Raw genomic sequence first — 13781 nt, forward strand, 5'->3', positions numbered from 1 at the left:
ATACAGGCCTGGTAACCCCATACTGCATGACAGAATGTACCCAAGTGACCAGGAGAAAATCAGATGTGGAGAGAGGTTTTCACAGGGGACAACTGGTTTTGGAAACCCACCTGGCTTTCTCACCCTTCCCCTCTAACCTAACTATCTACAGGACCAGCTGAGAATTTAAAAGGGTGGGGTTGGAGAGATTGAGTTTGGAGACTGAACTCAAGACCACGAAACATAGAGGGGCCACAGGTGATGTAGGGTACTGAGAATTGGCTCCTCCATCACATAAATGGAACCCAGGAAAGATCCCTCGAGTACAGTCTTCCAGCGTGGGCCAGCAATTACTAGGCCTTTGAGGTGCACTGATTTAAAATCTTCAGGCCAACTGGCAATCAGCAAGAGGCTGGAGCCCACCTAAACCTAAACCCTGCCCCAGGAAAATTTTGCCTATAGAATTACCTCTCTCACTCCAGCAGTCCAGAGGGTGGAGCATCACGCTCCAGATGACCCCACCTAAAATTGCTCAGAAGAGAAGCTGAGAATCTTTTGAACTCCAATGCAAAGAATTCTTTAACTTGACATAGAGATTTTTTTTTTCTCTCTCTCTCTTTTTTTCCCTCTGTTAATTCTGACATTATTGGTACATGGACATTTATACATATGCATATTTTTTCTCATTTATAGCATTTTTGAAGCCAGTTATTTTTCATGGATCAGTTTTTTAAGGACTAAGATGTTTAATTAGTACATTTTAGTTTTGTTTTGTATTCTTTCGTTTTTATTTTTAATCTTTAAATTTTTTTTACTATATATAAAAACCTTCCATGACAAACAAAAGTTAAAAGAATTCACAACTAGAAAGCCTGTTCTACAAAACATACTCAGAAAGACATTTTATGAAAAATAAAAATGAAAACCACAAAGGAAGGAACTACACTGAAACAGAAGTGAATCAATAGAGAAATTAATTCAAATTAAAAACCAGAAATAAATCAAAATGATGGGGAATAAAACTCATATCTCAATAATAACACTGAATGCAAATGGCCTAATCTCATCAATCAAAAAAAGGAAATAGGCAGAATGGATTAAAAAACAAGACTGAACAATATGCTACCTCCAAGAGACTCACTTGATAGGCAAACACATCTGCAGACTGAATGTAAAAGGATGGGGAAAAAAAAACATATCATTTATATGGATCATGCAAATAAGCAGGGTTTCTATCCTCATATCAGATAAAGTAAACTTTAAGCCAAAGTTAATCAGAAGGGACAAAGAAAGACATTTCATACTGCTTAAGGGAACTATATATCAATAAGACATAACAATCATGAATATTTATACCCCAAATAATGGAGCATCTACATACATCAAACAAACCCTTCTCAATTTCAAGAATCAAATAGATCACACACAATAATATTGCATGACTTTAACACACTTCTCTCACTACTGGATAGATCCACTAAACAAAAACTAAATAAAGAAGCTATAGAACTAAAAAAAATACGAGTAATAATTTATACTTTACAGACATATGTAGAACATTTCATCCATCAATGACTGAATATACTTTATTTTCAGCAGCACATGGATCCTTCTCTAAAATAGACCTTATCTTAGGCCACAAAACAACTCATAGCAAATACAAAAGATATAGAGATAATACCTTGCATTCTATCAGATCATAATGGAATGAAATTAGAAATCAAAAATAAAATGAAAAATAGAAGATTCTCTAAAACCTGGAAACTAAATAATATGCTATTGAATGACTAATGGATAGCAGAAGAGATCAGGGATGAAATAAAAAAAAATACTTAGAGGTAATTGAGTATAGCAATACAACATATCAAAATCTCTGGGATACTATGAAGGCAATGCTAAGAGGAAAGTTCACTGCACTGAGCGCATTCATTAAAAAATTAGAAAGTTGATAAATAAACAACCTAACATTACATCTCAAAGCCCTAAAAAAAAAAAATCAACAACAAAAGAAGTAGAAGGCAGGAAAAAATTAAGATCAGAGCTGAAATCAATGGAATTAAAACAAAAGAAACAATCCAAAAAATCCTCAAAACAAAAAGTTGGTTCTTTGAAAAATATCAATAAAACTGATAAACCCTAGCCAAACTAATAAAGAGGGGGGGGGGGGAGAAAGAACTCAAATTACTAAAATTTGGTGAAAAATAAAATATCATAACAAATGCTACTGAAATACAGATGATAATCAGAATTTATTTTGAAATTTTATACTCTTACTAAAATAAAAAAATCTTGAATAATATAGAAAATCTTGAAGACATCAACAAATTTCTAGAGACATATGGCCTACCCAAATTGAATCAGGAGGATATAGAAAAATTAAAGAGATAAATTTCAAGCAATAAAATCAAAGATGTTATCAAAAGACTACTAATAAAGAAAAGTCCAGGACCATATGGATTATCAGCTGAGTTCTTCTTCAAAGAAGAAGTCACACCAATCCTCCTCAAGTTATTCCATGAAATAGAAAAGGAGGGAACTCTGATACCAAAACCAGACAAAAACACATCAAAGAAAGAAAATTTCAGACCAATAGCACTGATGAACACAGATGCAAAATTCTTAATAAAATACGAGCAAATTGCATACAAAAACATATTAAAAAGATAGTGTACCACAATCAAGTGGGGTTCATCCCAAGGATGCAAGGTTGGTTCAACATATTGAAATCAATAAACATAATTCATCACATCAATAGACTCAAAGACAAGAATAACAAGATTATCTCAATAGATGCAGAAAAAGCATTTGACAAAATACAGCATCAATTCATGTTCAAAACACTAGAAAAACTAGGGTTAGTAGGAATATACCTCAACATTGTAAAAGCTACCTATGCTAAACCCAAGGCCAACATCATCCTAAATGAATAAAAATTGGAAGCATTACCTCTAAAAACTGGAAAAAGACAGGGATGCCCTCTTTCACCACTTCTATTCAAGGTACTCCTGGAAACTCTAGCCATAGCAATTAGAAGAAAGAAATTAAAAAAATACAAATAGGAAAAGAAGAACTCAAAGTATCCCTATTCGCTGATGACGTGATTCTGTATTTAGAAGACTCAAAAAACTCCACCAGAAAACTTATAGAACTCATAAATGAATTCAACAAAGTGGTAGGCTATAAAATTAACCGCATTCCTATGTATCAGTAATGAATCAACTAAGAGAAAATTTAGGAAAAACTATCCCACTCATAATAGCCTCAAAGAAAATAGAATACTTGGGAATCAACTTAACAAAAGTGGTGAAAGACCTTTACAATAAAAACTACAAAACACTAAAGAAAGAAATTGAAGACAACCTTAGACAATGGAAAGATCTCCCATGTTCTTGGATAGGCAGAATTAATATTATCAAAAGGGCCATACTACCAAAAGTGCTATACAGATTTAATGCAATTCCTATTAAGGTTCCAATGATGTTCTTCACAGAAATAGAAAAAGCAATCTAATCTAAATGAAATTACTTTAGAATAATAAGAGGCTCAGAATGAATCAAAGTAATCCTCAGTGAGAAAAGTAAAGCAGGAAACATTACAATACCAGACCTTAAATTATACTACAGAGCTATAGTAGCAAAAATGGCATGGTATCAGCACGAAAACAGGCATAAAGACCAATGGTACAGAATAGAGGACAAAAAGACTGTATTTAACCATAAATACAGTTATCTCATACTAGACAATGTATGTGTCAAAAGCATACATTAGAGAAAAGTAGCCTCTTCAACAAATGGTGCTGGGAAAACTTGAAATCACTATGCAGCAAAATGAAATTAAACCCCTATCTCTCACCCTGCACAAAACTCAGCTCTAAGTGGATTGATGACCTAGGAATTAGAACAGAGACCCTGCACCTAATATAAGAAAAAGTAGGCCCAACTCTTAATCATGTAGGCTTAGGACATTACTTCTTTAACAAGAGTCTTAAAAGCACAAGAAGTAATATCAAGGATCAATAAATGGAATTATATCAAACTAAAAAGCTTCTTTTCAGCAAAAGAAACAATCAATAACATGAAGAAAGAGCCTACAGAACGGGAGAAAATCTTCACCACATGCACATCAGATAGAGCACTAATCTCCAGGATTTATAAAGAACTCAAAAAACTTAACACCGAAAAAAAAAGAAAAGAAAAGAAAAGAAAGAAATAAATGAATAACCCAATCAATAAATGGTCTAAGGGGCTGAACAGACACTTCACAGAAGAAGATATACAATTGATCAACAAATGCATGAAAAAAAATGTCCAACAACTCTAGAAATTAGAGAAATGGAAATCAAAACTACTCTAAGATTTCAACTCACTCCAGTCAGAACGGCAATTATCAAAAATACTAGCAACAATAAATGCTGGCTAGGACGTGGGGGAAAAGAAACACTCATACATTAATGGTAGAACTGCAAATTGGTGCAATCAATCTGGACAGCAGTATAGAGACTTCTCAGAAAACTTGGAATGGAACCAACATTTGACCCAGTTATCCCACTCCTCGGTTTATACACAGAGGACTTAAAATCAGCACACTACAGTGACACAGTCACATCAATGTTTATAGCAGCTTAGTTCACAATAGCTAAACTGTGGAGTCAACATAGATGCCCTTCAGTAGATGAATGCATAAAGAAACTATGGTATATATACACATGGAATACTACTCAGCCTTAAAGAAGAATGAAATTATGGCATTTGCAGGTAAATGGATGGAGTTGGTGAATACATGCTAAGCAAAATAAGCCAATCCCCAAAAACCAAAGACCAAATGTTTTCTCTGATATGTGGATGCTGATAGATAATGGGGTGGGGGGCAAGGGAAGAATGGAGGAACTTTGGACTGGGCAGAGGGGAGTGTGGGGAGGGGAGGGAGTTGGGGGTGAGAAAGATGGTGGAATGAGATAGACATTATTACCCTATGTACATGTATGATTGCACGAATGGTGTGACTCTGCATCGTGTAAAACCAGAGAAATGAAGTTGTGCTCCATTTGTGTACAACGAATCAAAATGCATTCTGCTGTCAGGTATAACTACTTGGAACAAATAAAAAATACCTTCTACTGTCATGTATAACTAAAAATAACAAGTTTTAAAATTTTTTTTAGAATAAATGACTCTTGCTTCACAATCAAGAAATTTTCATTCTAGATATGCTAAAATAAAAGGATTTGAAAAATATTAATGTATCATTTTTTTTCCCTGTTGGGTGGTACCTACTTTGTAATCACAATAGATGAATGAAGTCTTTTGATAAGAGTCATCTCTTTAACAGGTGCAATGGTTCTCCCTAGGATTTGGAGGCTGAGGCAGGAAGATGGCAAGTCATGCCAGCATGGATGACTTAGTGAGACCCTGTCTCAAAAAGGCTGGGAATTGGGCTGGGGATATGGCTCAAGTGGTAGCGCGCTTGCCTGGCATGTGCAGGGCGCTGGGTTCGATCCTCAGCACCACATAAAAATTTAAAAAAGATGTTGTGCCCACTGAAAACTAAAAAATAAATATTAAAAAAATTCTCTCTCTCTCTCTGTAACATACACAAAGATCCAAGTTCATTACACAAAATTGCAAATCATAATAATAATCATAATCAACATGTTTTCTGATGAGTTACTCTGGAAGCTTGGAAGAATACGCTAACTTTTCAACAAGGAAAAGGTAGAAGATATATAATACCTACAATGAAAATAATAGCTCATCTCCCCCCAAAATAAATAAAAACAATAATAGATAAACAATGTAAGAACTTAAAGCCAGAATTAGAAGCTTCTAAACTGGTAACTAGGGCCTTGGGATGAGGATATCAGATCTAGACATTGGCTCTACTGCATTGGCTCTACTGGCCAGATTTACCAGAAGGTAAATCTAAGGAAATTAATCAGAGTGTAACACAAAGTGATAAAGGGATAGTAAATATAAAAAACCAAGTTAAGAGTCAGGAAAGATAGACTAAGGAAGAGCAATTAGTTGTAGTTCCAAAAGGAAAGATTAAAGGAAATGAGAGAGAAGAAATATTTGAAGAGACCAAAAACTAGGCATGGAACCACCATTTGACCAAGTTATTCCACTCCTCAGTACATATCCAGAAAATTTAAAATTAGTATATCACAGTAAGGCAGTCACATCAATGTTTATAGCATCACAATTCACAATTGCCAAGCTATGGAGCCAACCTAGGTCCCTTCAACAGATGAATGGCTCAGTTATCCCTCTTTTGGTTTATACCCAAAAGACCTAAAAACAGCATACTACAGGGACACAGCCACATCAATGTTTATAGCAGCACAATTCACAATAGCTAAACTGTGGAGCCAACCTACATGCCCTTCAATGGATGAATGGATAAAAAAAAATGTGGCATATATACACAAGGGAATTTTACTCAGCATTAAAAGAGAATAAAATCATGGCATTTGCAGGTAAATGGAAGCAGTTAGAGAAGATAATGCTAAGTGAAGTTAGCCAATCCAAAAAAAAAAAAATGTTTTCTCTGATATAAGGAGGCTGACTCACAGTGGGGTAGGGAGGGGGAGCATGGGAGAAATAGATGAATTCTAGATAAGGCAGAGGGGTGGGATGGAAAGGAAGGGGGGCAGGGGATTAGCAAGGATGGTGGAATGTGATGAATATCATTATCTAAAGTACATGAATGAAGACACGAATTGGTGTCAACATACTTTATATACAACCAGAGATATGAAAAATTGTGCTGTATATGTGTAATAAGAATTCCACTGTCATTTATTTTTTAAAAAAATCAATAAAAAGAATTAAATAAATCTAGATTTGATTCTCAGCTCTAAAAAAAAAAGAAAATATGGCATATATATACACAATGGAGTATTCATACACAATAAAGAAGAATGACTTTATGGCATTTGCTGGTAAATGGATTAAGCTGGAGACTACCATACTAAGTGGAATAAGCCAGTCCCCAAGTCAAAGGTCAAATGTTATCTCTGATATGCAGAAGCTAGTTCAAAATAAGGTGTGGGTGATAAAAAAAAAATAGAAGAAAGATCAGTGGAGTAGACAATGGGGAATAAAAGGAAGGGAGGAGGAATGGGACAGGGAAAGACAGTGGAATGAATTTGACCAAACTTTCCTGTGTACATATATGAATATACCACAGTGTGTCACTATCACGTACAACCACAAGACACTAATTAAAAAAAAATAACTATAAGTAAACAGCAAAAAAAAATAGAGGGAAGAGAACCGGGATGGGAGGAAAGGAGGGGAAGGGGGAGTATTGGGGACTTAATTATGAAAAGTATACTCCATGTTTTTATAATTATGTCAAAATAAATTCTATTGTTATGTATAACTAAAAGGAACCAAAAAATATTTGAAGAGAAAGTTATTGATAATTATTCAGATATGATAAAAATGTAAATCCTTGTATGTGATAAATACACTAAGTCTTCCGTAAGATGAAAAATAACCTAAAATTGGACAAATAATGATAAATTATTAAACCCAAAAGAAAAATTAAAACTAAGCAGAGAGAAAACACAAATGATCACTGTGACAGAGGTTGTTATAAAGCCACCTAAATATATCCTTAGCCTTCTGGGAAAACAGAGTTTTAGTTGGATATAGGGATGCTAATTCAGCATTTAATGAGTAAAGCATGTCTTGTAGACTTGACTTTAGAATCACGTAATATTTTACATAATTATGAAACCAATTTAAAATTTTTAAAAGCAATCCCTAAGAGTAGAAGCTAAAAGGAAATAATCCTAACTTGTATCTAAATGGTAACTTAACCACATGGAGAGAGACTAGTAAAAGTGACTTTCCAAAAGGTAATGACTGTGTATCTCTGGTGGTATATATGCTAAACACACACACAAAAAAATTGCAAAAATAAATAATTTTAAACCGTTTACTATTTATTTTTAAAAAATTAAATGGAGTCATATAGGAGTCATATTGTAAATGGTGGCAATGGTGTGTGTGTGTGTGTGTGTGTGTTAAAGGCTAAAGTATATAAGTAATTAGGGTAATATATTAGTCTGTTACAACTGCCATAACAGAACACCACCAACTGTGTGGCATAAACAACAGAAATTTATTTTCTCACATTTCTGAGGCTAGAAGTCCATGATAAAGGTGTCAACACAGTTGGTTTCTGGTGAGCTCAATCTTCTTGGCTTGTACATGTGTTCTCACACGGCCTTTCCTCTATGTAGACTGCAAAAGAGGGGGGGGGGACTCTTCTTTCTGTTTATCTTCTTATGACCTTATATAAACTTAATTACCTCTCCAAAGGCTCAATCTTCAAATATAGCCATATAGGAGTTAAAACATCAACATAGGAATTCTGAGGGAACACATTTCAGTCTGTATCAGTCCCATTGAAAATTGAAAATTTTGATATGGGAGAAAGAAAATATAGATGAAAGATCAATAAGGCTGGGTAAAAACCATATACTCCTGAGTCTGTATAGAAACTATTATGTTAGTCAACTTTCCATCACTAAAACTTAATACCTGTGAGATAATTAACTTAGAAAGAGAAAAGGCTTATTTTGGCTCACAGTATTGGAGGTTCTAGTCTATGATGAGGCAGACTCATGGCTTTGGACCTCTGATAGGCCTGCTAGCTGGCAGTGGGGCTAGATAGTGGGGATCACATGGCAGAACAAAACTGCTTACATCCCAAGCTGGGGAGCAAAGAGGAAGACAAAATGCATGGGATCCAGGGCACAGCTCCCATGACCTTCATACTTCTGGTTAGGCTCCTGTCCTGAAGGTTTTACCACTTCCCAATTGTGCTACCCTATGGGTCAAGTCTTTAAAACATGGCTTTGAGGGATATCCAAACTATAGCCTCAGTCAATACAATTTCATGATGTATTATGTATGATATGATATGTGTAAAATAATATAGACTGCATTTGTCCATTAAAGAGGCCTAGGGAGGAAAAAAAAAGACCAACCCAGTTGGAATGAGACCACTGGTGGCCAGATTATAGCCTCTAAATATCATTTCCTTTTCAAATGAACAGGAGCTCCTTTGAAAAATGTCTAATTCTAAGCCTGAAAAGGGAAAAGTACAAGCAGAGCAGAGGATATCTTATCCCAGGTAAAAAGAAGTTTCCCAAAGTTTACATTTCAGTGTCCCCATGAACCAACTTGAACAGTTGTCCCCTAGTCAAAGATGAGATCCTTTGATTTCTGGAATTGATTTTGGCTGCAGAATATATAAACTTGATTACCCGCTTTGCCTGGCCAATTCTCTGAATTGTCTGATATCCTTTTACTAAATTCTATTCCACTTTAAGTAGGTCAGTACTACTTTTGTTACTTACAACTAAGAAACCTGACAGACACTGTGAGGAAGCTTGCCTCATACAGTCTAAGTCATAATAGACATTCAGAAAATGTTGATTTCCTTCCTAGGAGTCGAAAATTAGTAATGACTTATTTTCAGATGTTAAGAACTGTATGGGAAATGTTTTCTCTATACACAATGGAGATCCTGTCTTTGTTCCTATCCCCCATAGCTCTCCCTACTGGCCCGCCCCCAACTCAAGGGAAGAAAGTCGGTAAACAGTTTGGTCTCAGCCCAAGGTTTTGAGTTGGCTTCTATTTTTAGTGGATGTAGGTTCTGTGTAGAAATGGCAGCAGATGAGCCCTGCTCTCCTGTACTTTCTGCTTCTTGCCACTGGGAGATAAGAAGGGATGTAAGATTTCTTCTCTCTTCCTCTGCATGGTGCCAGAGGGTAAATGACCTCATAGGGAAGGGATTTTTTTCTATCGACTAATATGCGTAACATTTCAATTTGAAGAGAAATAAAAAGACCCAGGGAGACACTGAGGCTCAAGCCATGTGCTCAAGTGCATCCTTTTACGTATCAGGATCTTAGCTCAGCTGAGAACAGTGTCCTACATTGATTCTCATTTGCGGCTGCTCCTTGCCTTACACAGAACTCCCCTGGAAATCCAGTGGCATATAGCAGGACACTTGAAATGGGAGAGCTGCCAGGGAGAGAGGGCAACACCATTAAGAATCGGTAAAACCCTTCTCTCCTCCTCACAGAACCACAAGAGATGGGAAGCCGAAAATACAGCAGAACAAAGCATGGGTGCCGTGCCCCTGAAGTCTATGTGAAGGGGCTTTTGACAGGTGGTATTCGGGTAGAAAAAGGGAAAGGAGAAAGCCAGTGGAGGGAGAAAGAAAGGGGAGTTAGAGGATGACCTCTTCCACGTTCCTCACCCCCTTTTCTTGGCCTCATTCTCTCTCTCATTAATTCCCACCCACACATCCAAGGTAAAGTGGTAAAAGGGTAATGAGGATGAGGTAAGTTCAAGGGCATTTTATGGGCCACATCATTTTCTTGGGAGTTCATGTCTTAGGAATTTTTCTTTTGTACCTCTGAGGTGCTAAGAAGTTGTTTTGCTCAAAATTTTAAAGAGAAATTCATTTCCCTGTGCTTCCACTGGAATCCTTGGATTCGTCTTCCCCCCACCCCCCAACAAAAAGTTAAAACACAGAAACCTGAGAAAGTTATAAACTTAGGGGGAAAAGGTGCTAAGAAGGACCCACTTAGGCTTGATGTTTAATTTTGCCTTTCGTCAAGACATGGAGAATCCTTCTGTGGTTATCCCAGCTTCTCAATGGTCTGGAGTAGTATTCGGGGCCAAAACATCTTGCATTTTCCTGACCCTGTCCTCTGAACTTGATGTCACCCTGGCAGACCCCATGGGCAAGGGCATAACTCTGGCAAGACAGGATTCAGTGTTCAGAACCATGAATCCAAACCCATTATTATCTCCCCAAACATCATGTCCCTCAAAACAAGCAACATGAATGAAAACAGAGCTGTCATTCTTAAGGCCACTTGTAGTCAATGCCTTGGCAAATGGTTACTCTGCTCTGAGTCCACCTGAGCAGCGGCGGTTCATAGATATCAAAAGGTGCAACAAGAAGACCCCAACTCTTGGAAATTGTTGCTGTGCACTCCAGATCTGTTCCTCCCCTGGTCTTGTCTCTCTGATTACTGATGCCGCCATCAACCCTTCCTGGTGCTCCCCAACTTTAAGGAAACCTGTTTCCTGTGGAAATTCTAGGAAATACTTAATGGTTGAAGTGATGGCTTCCAACCATGGAACCTCGAGTTCCAAAGATGACATAGTTGAAGTGTAAATGGATCACTGTGCTTGAAAGATGGTCTTTCCAAGGCAAGCTTTTAGACTTACTACCTTATCTCAAGATTGTTCCCAAGTCACTTCTAGGGGTTTCCAGTGCCATCTCAGGTCCTCTGCTTCCCTCTTCTGGCCAACCAAAAGGAATCTTTATAGCTGTTTAGAGTTCAGGGAAAGGATTAGTATGATGATACCTAGTCATAGAATCAAATCATCATCACCTAACAGTCACTTTTCAAGACAATTTTTTTAAAAAGTTATACCCAGGAAGTGAGGTAAAAATAGCATCATGACATTTTAAACATATTCACACTGAAGGCAATTATGACAACTATTCTACTATATAAAACTAAAGAGAATGTGTTAAACTGGCAGTTCCCAATCGTGTTATCAATGTTTTTGTAGATTGGGTTGTGACCGAATAAGTTTGGAAAATTTTAGTGTAATATAAGTTATATAGGTCTTTTTTAACTGAAAAAAATTGCTCAGGGCATTGAAATTGCTTGTGTGTGTGCCCCATAAATCCCCCTAAGAAGAGAGAGCCTATAATTTTTGATCAATGAACAAAGCCTTTCCTGAGAAGCATCCTAAGGTCTAGCCATCTTGCAGAAGACTCTAGGAGAAATGTGACACTAGACATTGAAGAGTTGAACAAAAAAAAAAGATCACATTTGAAATGAGAAATGTCAACATTAGGCCCCAAGAAAGCAAATGGCCACAAATTCCTTTTGAGCTGATATTTAACTTAATTTTAGTTATGAATTTTAGAATTGAAAAGGACCCTGGAAGCTATAAAGGTTCCTTGAAGTTCAGTCCCACCATTTTGTAGATAAGGCACGTGAGACTCAGAAAGCTATAAAAAAAAAAAAGTTCAAAACCCAGCAAAGAAATGCCACCTTAAAATCTATTTGTGGGAGTCCAGGACTCATGACCATTTTTCCCAGAAAAGCTATCAATTGCAAAGGATCTGAATTTTGACATATTAGATGAGCAGGTTGGAAAAAAAATCTTAGTTTAAGAAAGTATGTATCAGGCCATCTGCTTCACTGGAAAGATGTACGCAAGATGTTACAGCATTTGACAAAACAAAATCCGACTTATTACTCATTTATAAACCCACGGAAGGCACTTTTATCAAAGTCATCATCCTCATTCATACATCAAATAGAAAGTCAGGAAATATAGTTTGTGTTAAACTCCAATGTGCTTTGATGCTTTTTCATAAATGTTGGCACATTGGGGAGAGTGCCACAGCCTTCTGTATCAGCTAGGACTACTCTGGTTGCTAGCGACAAGAACACTGTTTGAACTGACTTAGGCAGAATAAAAGGGGCATCATTGTTGGGAAGCTCATCTAACAAAAAGAAGAGCAAAGAATTAAGTGAAGGGGCCCCAAACTTCTTACCTTATCTCTTTGTTTCTCTATGTCAAATAGCCTGGCTTTCTACTAGAGATGGTACCTGCTGGCCTGTATATGTGTGGGGGGTCATTGCCTCACATCCTCCCCACCAGAAAGAAATAGTCTCAAGTTCAGAGTCCCAGAGAAGGGCTCTGATTGGTCTTGCTTGCTTGAGACATTCCTTTCTGAAACAAGCCATATAGGGCCTCAGGGAAGGTTGATAGTATGTAGGTGAAAGAATGGATTGCAAAGTCAAATCACTTAAGTTCAAATACTGAATACTCTGCCTACAAGTGGGATGATCTGGGACAAGTTGCTTAAGTGCTTGTCTCAATTTCCTTATCTGTGGAATGGGGATAAAAAATTGTATCAACAGATACAGTTTATGTCATGGTTAAATGAGATAAAACATGAAAAGAATTTTATATAGTACCTGCTACAATGTAAGCAATCAGTAATCATTAGCTACTATCATTACTGCTTCAGCTTCAAGGGTTAGGAAACCTGGATTAGACCAACCACTATGGCATCGACCCCAACACTGACTAGCTTGTGGTGCTGCTTAACTCTTCGGCACCTTTGTTTTCTTCATCTACAAAATGTGGGTAAGAATGATTCCTACCTTGCAAAGTGGTTGCAAGGAATAAATGAGATGATAAATGTAAATCATTTAGCATCTTGGCTAGCACATTGGAAGCATGTAGCAAAAGTTATCATTATTATCATTAAGACTGTGCAGATGGTCTATGAAAAGATGATAGCTCCCATTTGAATCATGATCTTAGGAGTACTTCATTCATTTATTCATTCATTCAACTGATATTTATGGGATATTTCTGCTGTGCTAGGCACAGTGTTCAATTTGGAGAAGAGAGAATGATGAACAAGATAGACAAGGCCTTGAGCTCAAGAAGCACACTTCCTTGGATGGCTTCTAGAAGCATCTTGTTCAAGACAGGAAAAATAATAGCTGTCAGCTTCACCTACCAATTAGTAGACCCCTGACTTCTCTGTTAACCACAATTCCTTCAGATTTCTTGTTTTCTGCCTCTCTCAAAAACATAGCCACCTTTAAGATCATATCTATCTTTCTGCTCTCGATAAATAACTATGGCTGTATGTATGTATACAAGTAATGTATGTATACCTTGTAATATATATATATATATATATATATATATATATATATATATATT

At 36.6% G+C, this 13781-nt stretch overlaps 1 long non-coding RNA gene across 1 annotated transcript in view; it reads left to right on the forward strand.

The window, feature by feature from the left end:
* The window catches only part of LOC125620181, a 100555-nt gene that overhangs the window by 33257 nt on the left and 53517 nt on the right, over positions 1 to 13781 (forward strand). The gene's annotated exons all lie outside the window — the stretch shown is intronic.

Source organism: Marmota marmota, unplaced genomic scaffold (genome assembly GCF_001458135.2).
Source record: "Marmota marmota marmota unplaced genomic scaffold, marMar, whole genome shotgun sequence".
Taxonomy (NCBI): Eukaryota; Metazoa; Chordata; class Mammalia; order Rodentia; family Sciuridae; genus Marmota; species Marmota marmota.